Source organism: Mus caroli, unplaced genomic scaffold (genome assembly GCF_978045245.1).
Source record: "Mus caroli unplaced genomic scaffold, Mus_caroli_1 scaffold_17, whole genome shotgun sequence".
Lineage (NCBI taxonomy): Eukaryota > Metazoa > Chordata > Mammalia > Rodentia > Muridae > Mus > Mus caroli.
The window spans coordinates 52,058,899-52,066,366 of record NW_028227272.1 but is presented as its reverse complement, the minus strand read 5'-3'; the positions used below and the strand labels follow the sequence as shown (position 1 = coordinate 52,066,366).

The window sequence follows — 7,468 nt, the reverse complement described above, 5'->3', positions numbered from 1 at the left end:
TTTGTTTATATTAAGTAGTCACAGCAAGACTATCATTATTGCAAAGAAATTCACATTATTAGATTGCTAGCTCTAAGCACTGCAACAGAAACTAAATGCAAGCATTTTAGCTATGACATTCAAGCATAGATCTCTGAAGAGATTTGAGTGATCATTCAGAATTATTTCAATTATTAATTGTGGCCATTTTTATTCTCCCTGTTAATTTTATTTTAGACTACTCTGTGTGGGAAGAAGCCAGTGTGATCTGGAAGAATTTGATCTTATACAGAAGCTATAAAATTAGTATTGATCACTGTCAGTGGGCCTTATCCATTCAAATACAATATTAGAAAACCAGTTATCGCATATGCATATTATGCTGTCATTCTTTCCTGGCCCTGATTATATTGACATATTATTGACTCAGTGCAAATGTGTCCCTAACTCTGCCTTTCTCTCTTTCTGGAGTTTCAGCCATTCCTGCTGACTGCAATAGATTGTATGGCGAATATAGTTATATATGTAGTTTTCTGATCCTCCTTGGGTATTAGAAGGGCAATAATTAGCATGCTAATGGCTCTTGCCTTAAGAATTCTCAGAAGGCTTGTGATGTGGAAATTACATTATATATTACATCCCTCCTATGCAAGGGTCTCTGGTCACCCTCTCAGTATATTCCTAGGTGAATTGGTAAAGCCCCAACTTCTCTTTGCTTACTGCCGCCCTGTATTTTGCCCAAACCCATTCTTATCACCTCTTGCTCTTGTGATTATAACCGTTTTTGCCTTAGTGATTACCTTGATCACTGTTCTTTATTCATCTTCAAATGAATAACCAATTAGCTGCCTCAGGTGGGAACGTAATTTAATAACAGCAGGGAAAAATAATCCCTGTCCTAGAAAGGAAAGAGGAAAGTGTCCAGAAATCAGGAGCATTGGTTTGGGAGAGAGTTCTGCATGAGCAGAACTACGCACGTGTCTAACTACTTGTCTTAGTCAGTTTCTACTGCAGTGACCATGAAATTTTTAAAAAGGAAAACATTTAATTGGAGTTGGCTTACAGACACTCAGTCTATTGTCATCATGACCTGAAGCATAGTGCCATGCAGGCAGACATGGTGTTAGAGAGGTAACTGAGATTTGTACATCTAGATTGGCAAGCAGCAGAGAGGGACACTGGGTCTAATTTGGGCATTTGAAAGCTTAAAGCCCACTCACAGTGACGCACTTCCTCCAAGAAGGCCACACCTACTCCAATGAGGTCATATCTTCTAATAATGCCACTCCTTAATGGCTAAAAATCTAAATATCTGACCCATGGTGGCCATTTTTATTCACACAACCACACTACTACATTCATATAAATGACAGCACATTTCCTCAGAGACTAAAATCATCTTTGAATGTGCCTAATGAAAGGCATACAATGCTTGAAGACAGGTCATTTTAATACTCAGAGTATCTACTATAGAGAAAAATTCAGGAAAATCTATAGGAGGATTTGATTCTTGTAAGCTCCCCCAGCCTGAAGTGGGCTGGTACAGACCATGCCACCACGGAGGTGGGGCCACCTGCGGTGCAGCTTTCCGACTTGGCTGGATTCTTTTGAAGTGACAACTGCCCTGAGATTCTGCCACCTGCCAAGAGGCTGAACCTGTTTTCTTGAGAGATTCCTGAATAAGCAGCTCTGGCAGAGTAGTGCTAACAACTTGGCAACAAAATGTCAAGAAGCCTGGCATGGCAGGGGATGGGCTTCCCCCCTTTATAAGCGCAGACTGCTAATAAACATTGAGCCTTGGACAGGGAATCATCTTGGCTCTATTATCTTTCTCGCCATCTAAGTCTAAGTCTTTTTCAGCCCCAGCCTGCTTCCCAGGTGTGCCCAGTTCTTGTAAGCCACGGGTCAGCATACAACAGATTCTAGCAGTCATGAGTTTTTAGTCTTCACTGATTTTTGAGGTCTAACAGTAGTTTTCTATATGTTAATTCCTAGTTGACCCTAACCACTGTATGGTTTGGATTGGATTTCTGAGATACATTCTCAGAATTTCTATAAGTGGATTTATTCGTTTCTGTACAATTGAGATAAGGGAGAAGGTAACCTATAATGGGCTAACCAATTAGGCTTTAGCCAACCTCATACTGACTTGGAGGGGCATTTCAGAGTAGTTGAAAATTAAGGTGAAGACCACAGGCTTTTTTTTATCCTTTTGAGAAATATTTATTGACTATAAATAAATGTCCTATATATTAAATAGCAAGGAACATTTCATTATTCATTACAAGCCAGGCTATTCTACTGAGGAAACCATGGAATCAATATAGTACCTCATGATAGAGTAGTGATAGTTCATTCCAACAGTAGATAGAGTAATGACTTGCTCCTGTGACACAACAAAACCTATCAAAAGAGGCCATCACTTAAACCCATCTACAGTACCACAATAGACAATGGTTCTGAATCATACTATCAACAGTCTCAATCTCATCAATAAGTTTTATCTTATCAATGTATCATCATACTGAGACTGTACTTACACTATCATAGAATTTAGAGTCTCATCTCCTTGGTTTAATTTCAGACATTGTTAATGAATGAAAAGAAGTCATACAAAGTCAAAGTCAAAGGTACTTTTCAGTTAGTTAGTCCTTCCTGAGAGAGAAAAAAAATCAAATTTTAGTACAGACAGTTTCCCAAAAGCAATGAATTCCTTAACAGAAATATATGTGTATATATATATATATATATATATATATATATATATATATATATATATATACACACACACATATATATGCAGTGTGATTAGCTTTTCCTTCAAAGAAAGGAAAGAAACCTAAATCTGTTTGGCAAATTGGGAAATATTTCCTAGTCCCAGAATACTATTTATTTATTTATTTATTTATTTATTTATTTATTTATTTATTTATTTCATTATTTATTTACATCACGTGCTGGAATAATACAAGCCTAGGAAGCTGGAATTTATGGCAATTTAAATTCATCCTCCAGCACTCCATTCTCAGTCTCTCTCTCTCTCTCTCTCTCTCTCTCTCTCTCTCTCTCTCTCTTTCTCTGTATGTGTGTGTGTTAGTGAGAACGCCTTCTGGAATCACAGGTACAGAAGCTGCTTCGTCCAAGGAAGAGCTATCTTCATCAACCAGAAGCTCGTCGCCCAGCACATCCAACTGTTTCCAGGTTATTTTCATCTAATTCTGGAGTGTCGTAGCTGTGGCTCAGTGCTTCCTGGATCTCGTTTGTCTCTTCCTTCCGATCTTCCAGCTGGTCTTGTAAATCCTCAATCTGGTCAATTTTCACTTCCTTGTATGCCTTCTTCATTTCCCTTACTCCCAATTTCATGGCATCAACCGTGGTCTTGGTGTCCTTTAGTGACTGGATGGTGTAATTAGCTTGCTCCATGTCAAAGGACTGTGTGGCACGGTTGTCTCGCTGCTGCTCATACATCTGCTTTTGTTTTAAAACCCTCAGGGCTTTCTGTTTGACCATGTTCTTTGCAGGACCCTCTCTCACGTTCTTGATTTAATACTTATATTTCGCTAGTTCAACATCTAACCGGGGAATCATTTTGTCAATGGATACTGCTATTCACTGTCCCAAATGCAGTCCATCAGGCTGGGTGGAAGAGCCTTGGGTTTCTTTTTTTTTTGTTTTGTTTTGTTTTTGGTTTTGTTTTTGGTTTTGGTTTTGGTTTTGGTTTTGGTTTTGGTTTTGGTTTTGGTTTTGGTTTTGGTTTGTTTTGTTTTGTTTTTCTGAAAAATCCGTTCATCTTGGCTGGTGGTGATGAAACCCAAAAACTGGAGGAAAACCAGAAACAGAAGCAGAGTTGCTCTGACTTCAATTTGACTATAGGCTTTTGTTCACTAGTTAATCTAGTTATTTACCTTTAAGCATAGTATTTATGCAGGTATTTTGCCACAAAAGAAAGGGAGAGCACCTTTAAGTATAATAGTTGCTCTACAATTAAGTATCAGGCTGAATAACCTTAGTAACTTGAGTACCTATGATATTGGGAGTCTGTAAGTCAACATCTTGAAAGAGGACAGAATTTTCATATGGTTTGTACAAATGTATTTCACTCAAACTACCATTTCAAAAGTATAGACCTGTCAGGGAATAAATGATGGTGAATAGACAGAAACTAGTAACATCAAATCCAAGTTAGCTCCCTTGGACTGGAAACAGCAAAGGGTACAAAGAGAATTACTGAAGCCTAATGAGAGACAGAGATACAGAAAATGGTCTATTCCTTCATGGCCCATAGCCCTGGTTACATAGAGCTGTGGACAGAGAAGAGGTTTCCTGTATCACATTCGATGCCTTCTTGGAGGTTAGTGTATCTGTCAGTCACCCCATGAATAAGTCTAGTCTAAAAGTGCAGGATAAGAAAAGATTGGAGAACTGGGGAAAAAGAATAAACAGATCTCACTTCTCTCCTCTGAAATTAAGAAAGAAAAGCATATACAAATTACTTTTCTACTGATAAAATTAGCGAATTTATCATTTAACACTTTGAGAAATAATCTTTAACTAAAACATTTGATAAAGAGACTCAGCCAGCTGAGATTTCTAAGTCTCAAGGCAGAACTTCATCAACTGATTTTTGTTTTATTTTACTTTCCTCTTTGGAATAAGCCCTTGGTAATGAAATGTTGAAAGAAAAGAGTAATTTTAATTGCTAATCTTGTGTTATAACCACCAGTCCATTTTACTTGTTGGGCAGACGCCATACCAAAAAAGAAAAAAAGAAAAAAAAAAAGGCTGTTTTTGAGAACATGGCAATTATAGCTACTACAGGAACCGCTGGGGGAATAACTGAAAGAAATAATTATAGCTAAACATTCAGTGTGGTATGTGTGTTTTTTGCAGTACAACACCCATTAAATGATAGTCACATGGTTAAACCTTATACATATTTTTTTTCCAAATTTACCCCCTAAGGGGCAAATTATCAGTGCAGTTCTGAATAACATTATTGCAGCTATTAGTCTTTGTGTGCATAATTCCCCATCCATGATGTTTATTCTTTCCTCCTTAGTGTTCCTTTGAAAAGTGGCACAATTACAATATTTTCATTAAGCGACGGCTTACACAGATAATTAAACAAATAAACATACTCTTACACCATTCCTTTTCAATATTTCCAAACTTTGCCCCACTCCCTGATCTTCAGAAGAATAAAGCCATCCGAGATGCTTATAATTTTTTCTTTCTTTAACAAAGGTGTCACCTGGAAGATTAATAGAGTTAATCAATCAGAGATGTAATCAGCTGTTTACTTTTAACTTTCAATGGCACCATCAGAAATTATACCACAATAACAGACTAATAACAGCTTCTTAGCTTTTATATAGGAATGGCAGGTAGCAAGCCTATTTTCACATTGAGAAGATTTTGAAAGTATATGCCACAATGTTTCTGACTTTCCCATTGAGAAAACATGCGAGTTGGTGTAGCACTTAGTATATTAATAGAATGAGTTAAAATTCCACGATTTTATGTATTTTTAATATATATATACTCTGAAGGGGCTAAATCCAGTAAAACCTGGTATTCAGTGACTGTAAGAAAATACCCAAAATATAAATTTTATTTTCACAGTAATAGAATTTTAGGGTAATCTTGAAAAATAGGCTTGTTTTACCAATAAAAAATCTGAGTCTCAGAAATATTACATGGTTTTTCAAGGTCTCATAGCAGGTTTCTGCCAGAGGCAGAATTATATAACAGGCACAATCCTAAATACCAGCATTGTGTCATGTCTTCTATTCAGCATGCCTCTCCCAACGGCCTTGGAAGTTTTCATGAAATAAACAATTACTTTTCACTTGCTGCTCTCTGCCATGTTCTACTGAGGGTCTAGAGACAGTCAGTTGGATAAGACAGAGTCCCAGCTGGGAGAGGAGCTCAGAGTTAGTTAGGGAGACAGTGGTGTTTGCTATTAAGCACTGTATGCTTTAGGAGCACAGCACAGTAGATGTGAGCTAACCCTCCTCTTTGTGTCTGGAATTTTGGTTTCCTATCCTCAATGTAATCACCAGCTACCTCTAATACACTGGTCCCTGCCATTTAAGATAGGATTCTTTGATTTCTGGGATACTAATTCTGCTGGCTTTCAGCATTTCCGTGCCATCCAGTTAATCTTGCTTTCTTTTAGACTGTCCTTTGCAAGTGATGACGCTCATGTACCACCATTTCTGACTTTCAAATGGCAGTATACAGGCAAAGTAATACAGGCAATGTAGTTTCTGAATGTGGAAGCTGCTCTCCTGAAGAAAGAATACTCAAAAACTTGCCATCCCTTTCTTAGACTTCCCAGAGGATCAGTGTATTGTTTGTATCTCCCTTCTGACCCTACCATACTTTTGGAGAAAGGAGTGTCGATGACATCTCCTGAGTATTACTCCCTACAGACCTACTAACAAGTAGAATCTATGGGCATGTAACAACCCCTGAGATGTAAGAAGATCACATCTAACAGATGATAGGACTCCTTTCTTCTACTTTATATGAAGCACATAAAGAGAATGAGGACATTGGAAGGAAATACATCCTGATTGTGTTCAAAAATTTCCAGTCAATTATGAGCAGAGGCATTGTCCTACCCTAAGCTCCCTCAATGATAATTAGCCAGAAATCAGAGTTACATCTGGAGCAGCTGATCATTACTGAAGCTTTTTGAAAGAGGTCTTTAGGGCACTTGACACATGCTCTGGGAGAGATAGTAGGCTCTGGGTTTCTCCTCCTTTTCTTACCAACAGGTTTCTGTAGTCATGTGGTACCACAGACTTGATACCACAAGGCCAATCAACAGCCATAGCCTTTCTCTGAAATTGTGAGGAAAAAAATTCCTTTTAGGTTGTTTATGTCTGGTATTTGTTACATCACAGAAATTGACTGACATTGAATAGCTAGCCACAACATGCTGATAACTTCAAAAAGTTATTACTTTTTGTCTATCTGGTGTTACAGTAGAGCCTACACTCTTCCTGTTTATGATCTTTGAACAAGCATCCATTTTTTTAATTGGATATTTTATTTATTTACATTTCAAAGTTATCCCTTTTCTCAGTTTCTCCTCTGCAAACATCTATACCATCGCCCCTTATGCTGCTTCTATAAGGGTGCTCTCCTACCCACCTACCAACTCCCACCTCACCACATCTAACTGTACTACCCCACACAAGTTGACATGTAGTTCAAATAATGTTTAAAATGGCTACATCCCCCATAAGTACTTTCCAGTAAATTATAGCATGTGCTTAACATTTGACTTAAAAATCAAGATTGGCCTTCCTGTCTGAGCCAGTGCTCTGCAGACCTTGGGTACTAGCTTCACACCCAGTCCTACAATACCTGGAGGAAACTCGACCCCCAGGTGCTCTAACATGCCCAGGATCACAGGATCTCAGGATCATGGTCATACCAGATTTCAGGATCCCAAAGGCAGCTTGACTCACAGGAGCTA

At 38.1% G+C, this 7,468-nt stretch overlaps 1 pseudogene; it reads right to left on the bottom strand.

Moving 5' to 3' along the window:
- Positions 1–2,952: 2,952 nt before the first annotated feature.
- On the bottom strand, positions 2,953–6,818 carry LOC110311321 (charged multivesicular body protein 5-like; annotated as a pseudogene).
- Positions 6,819–7,468: the final 650 nt, after the last annotated feature.